We start from the raw sequence: 4,574 nt of genomic DNA on the forward strand, positions 1-4,574 counted from the left end.
GCCCGAACCTTGAAGACCTTCATAGTCGTTCCCGTACTTCCCGCTAGTCACGCTTTTGGCTGAACTGAACTGCTGTGATTGTGCATGTTTACTTGCCTCACTGTTTTGTAACCTCAACGTACACAGCGTCTCTGTCCTTCGTTTTTCTGATTTTATTCGATTTTCACACGCCGCTGGTTCTATGACGCGTTCGCGACCGACCTGACTTGACCGGCCCCCTGACCCTGTCTAACCCCCCCCCCCCCGGCACACCTCACCATGCCGTGAGCAAAGGAACCACAAACACTCGCCGCCGTCGCCTCGCGACCCAGTCCTTATCTCGTCTCGACGCCGCCAGTCCGGGCGTCGCTATCGGACGCAGGTCTCCGCCGACAGGAGATAAGGCCGCGGAGGAGATCGGGCGTCCGAGGCAGCGACTCGCCGAGCAAGCCTCGCTCGCGGCGGAGCGTCTTGGGTCCCGCCTCGCGCCGCAAGCAGAAGGCGAGCAGCGAGACGCGGTTCGGACGTGCTGCATATCGCGGAGACAGTGCCTGTCACTGCAGTAGCCCAGCGACCGACCGCCTCGTAGCGGTGGAGCTCGCGTGTCCGTCCACGTCCACTGGGAGGAGAGGCAGCACCGCAAGGCTTCCTTCCCCGGCGCGTTGCTGGAGTGGTCTCTTCGAGCGTTCCCGCCACCAATATCAGCGCCGGAATCGGAGTATCGTGTTCACCATCGTGTTGCTGCACCGCAGCGAAGGTTCTGTTCTGTTCTGAAGGCTCTGTTCTGCGCTGTCCTGTTTCTTCCAGTCCTGCGTTTCATCTCGGCCGATCTTCGCGTGCTTCCAGGTCCTGTCTCGGACTAGCTCGTCATCGACACCTTCTTCGCCGCTGTCACTTGTCTGCACTTCCTGCCCAGTCGCCTGTGCATCGCCACGGAGCATCGTCGTCTTTCTGCGGAACGTCTCCATCTGACTGTCTTTGCGTTCACGTCCCTGCTCCTCCCAGAGGAAACGCACCATCCCATTTGCGCAACGTGCTTGCACTGCCGTGAAACCAACGTGGGCGATTGCTCCTGAAGATCGCATCAGCATTTGGTGCCGCAGTCTTCGCTTCAGTCGTCCAGGCCGGAGCGTTAGCCAACGCCTCTGAAGATTGCAGCGTCACCCGGCGCTGACTCGTCGCCATGCCAACCGATGACGCAATGACGCTCCGGGCGGCGCCCTACTCCTGCACGCTGCCGGCGCCGATCCTGCAGAAGGCGGTGACGGAGCTGTTCGAGGTGCCGGAGCGGCGGCAGGAAGACGTGCGCCACCTGCGCGAGTGGCTCGCCAAGCAGCCGCACCTGCGCAGCCGGACCGACGATCGCTTCCTTATCATGTTCCTGCCGCGGCTGCAAGTTCAGCCTGGAGCGCGCCAAGGAGAAGCTCGAGCTCTACCACGCGCTCAAGACGCACTGCCCCGAGATGATGGGCGGTGGAGACCCGCTGAGCGCCGAGCTGCAGCTTGCGCTGCGGTCGGGTGGCTTCGTGCCCATGCCGAAGCCGCTGCCGAACGGACAGATGCTCGTCATTATTCGCGTGGCCAAGCGCGATCCCTCCAGGTGAGAGGCTGGTGGGGATGTCAGTGGGCGGGACAGAGTAAATTATATATATATATATATATATATATATATATATATGTATATATATATATATATATATATACTACAATATGTGCAACAATAAACAGTTAAAAATCGCTGGTGTTCGTTGTGTTTGTGTTCGTAATGATTTTAGAGGCACGGTCGTGCCGTTTTGGATGTAGTTTTTATTTTCAAGGGTTTGGGGGCCCGGTTGTACTGTTTTTGTTGTGATGATGTTTGTGGTGATGCAATTTTTGGAAATCTTGGACGGTTTTCTGTCGCAGGGAAAGATATATGTAAATGTTCTCTTCTTGCGCGGGAACATGTCTGGGAAACCGTCTAAGATCGCGTTTGGCGCATCGGTACGCATACAGTCCTGTGTTCTTAGCGTCCACTGATCATTACCTGAAGCGTCATTTCTCGTCATGGTATCTGTGTTCTGACATTTATTGTTCCCAAAGCGCCCTGAGCACTCTTTTTTTTCATTGCAGCCGCAGTGACTTTATTCATTGTAGTGTATAGGAGTGTGGAGAATACGTAGTCCATCTGATATGTTATTCTTGGTGACTGATGGATCCTGCTAAAGGCAGCTGTACAATCGCAACTCTGTGGCGTGTGCTTTGTGTTATATGTTTCCTGGTTTTCAAGTGGCGCATATGTTGAGTATTTTCTACTGCCCGTGTGAGGCCAGGTTAACCAACTCAAAGTAGCATTTAATACCTAATTAATTAGTTTTCCTCGCATAACCTGTGCCATCACATGCTATTGCGATTCGTATGTGGAATCCTCCGACAGACTGGAGCAGGTTATCGTGATACATACTTAAACTTACGTTCGTAGTCGCTATGTCTTCTCCATCTGAGCAATCCCGCAGGGCTTTCCAGGATGGTTTTCTACGTTAAATTCCGTATTGCCGTGTTGCAGGATGAGCCAGGAGTCCATGTTCCGCGTCTCGAACATGATTTCCTCGCTGCTGGCCGAGCAGGACGAGGGGGCCCAGGTGTGCGGGTTTGTCGGCGTGTTGGACCTAAAGGACGCTACCCTCTCCCACGCCGCTGCGATGACGCCGACGCTCGTCAAGAAGGCCGTCACCTGCTGGGACGCCTTCCCCATCCGCCAGAAGGGCATGCACTACTACAACAATCCGGCCGGCATGGACCCGGTGCTCAGCCTCTTCAAGTCGTTCATGAAGGAGAAGCTACGGAAGCGGATCTGGGTGCACGGCACCAACCAGGCATCGCTGCTCGAGGCGATCCCCCCGGAGTGTCTGCCGGAGGAGTACGGCGGCACGCTGGCCAGCATCGACGTTCTGGCCGCCGACGTCGTGAAGCGGGTCGAGGCCAACAGGGAGTTCTTCGTCGACGCCTTGAAGTACGGCGTGGACGAGTCGCTACGTCAGGGCAAGCAGAAGTCGGCGGCGGACCTCTTCGGCATCGAGGGGTCGTTCAGGAAGCTGGAGATCGACTGAGGGCGGTCCATGATGGTGGCTTGGCGATGGTGATGGTGGTGATGCGGTTGTCGACGGTTCTCTCGGGAGGCTGGAGATGGCCTCAGAGGGACCAAACCTATTCAGTGGTGTGGATGGTTGTCGGTGGTCGGTACGTTGAAAGTCTTAAAGACTATGATACACATTAAGGCACTTTGGACGTAAGTCTCACCAGAGTGGTTTCTCGTAAGACTATGTCCATTTGGAACGTTTGCCGATAAGACTGATCTTCCAAGGCATGGCCGCTCACTGAGACCTTTCGGCCACCGGAAATTGTTAATCCTTACGCTCCAGTTAATCTTTGGAGTTCTCCGAACATTTTGAAATGGCCGGCAAACCCGAAAAAGTCATTTCCTGTGGGTAATTTTAGCTGCGTATATCAGCTCCGTTCGCCCAATAAACATAGACGTCAATAACCCTCACGCGTCTGGACCAGAGGCCAGAACTCGCCGGAGGTTCGTCTCATTAATGATGAAATGGAGCATATGCTTGCCAGTCATCACCCGTTACGTATGGAAACCCGCTGCTGTTGTGGAAGCTGTGCTTTGTTCACGCGCACAGGCAATGGCGGGGCGGGGGCCATGTATTCCACGGCGTGCTGTTGACCAAGTTTTGGTGGTGGCTAGTGTAGCGATGCAGTATCGGATCATCAGTATGCATCGTATGATGTGGCATTGCGTATTGCAAGTAGTGCTGCGTCGTTAAACAGTTGATATGTGCATTTGATAATTAGGGATCCGAATAAGTGTCCAACTCTATTAATATTAATATTAAGTTGTTCCTAAGAAAGCTGGTATGTGTGACTAGATGCTGCTTGTTACACACAGCTTCTGAATACTTTTGATCTGAAGGGGAACAAGGCTCACAGCTTAATATCATCTTACACTGCAACACTTTACTAGACGGACGTATTGACCCCTTCAATCACAAACCAGTTTGGTTAGCCTATCTGGGTGGGTAAACAAAGTCACACAGGACTGGTCTGATAGAACATAAGCCCCTACGTTGTCGCTCCTGGCGTTGAAGATTTACCAAATGCGAGCTGTGTGAATGTTTTGCTAAATGGCTGGGCGATGATTACGCATTCCAGCCATACTGGGAAATACGGAAGCGGGTGAAATATTGTAAAAATACGGCATTTGCTCTGTGCATACAACAATGCCATTCATGCCCAACAATGCCCAACAATTCCCAACATTGTAAAAAACATCGGTGCTATTCAGTTGCGATGTCCTTCAAATGCAATCAAACTCCCAAGCTACGGCCGTGGCTTCAGTCCGATGTTGTCCTTATTATGGTGCGCCACTATACATGCGTATTTCTAAAGCGATGAGTGGGAACAAAGTCTCCCCCCCCCACACGCCGTTGAGCTCCCTGGGCGTTGGTTTGCAGTCGGCCCCGTGCGCTGGCCGAGATAGTATCGATGCGTGCAAGGGCCCACGTTCGGTAGCGACCAAGGAACCAGGACGCCGGTCAAGGTCAAGTGAC

General features: G+C 53.6%; 1 pseudogene; it reads left to right on the forward strand.

The window, feature by feature from the left end:
- Nucleotides 1-540: 540 nt before the first annotated feature.
- LOC119093438 (uncharacterized) overlaps nt 541-4,574 on the forward strand; it is a 15,112-nt pseudogene continuing 11,078 nt past the window's right edge.

Source organism: Pollicipes pollicipes, unplaced genomic scaffold, assembly GCF_011947565.3.
Source record: "Pollicipes pollicipes isolate AB1234 unplaced genomic scaffold, Ppol_2.1 Scaffold_1600;HRSCAF=1878_pilon_pilon_pilon, whole genome shotgun sequence".
Classification (NCBI taxonomy): Eukaryota; Metazoa; Arthropoda; class Thecostraca; order Pollicipedomorpha; family Pollicipedidae; genus Pollicipes; species Pollicipes pollicipes.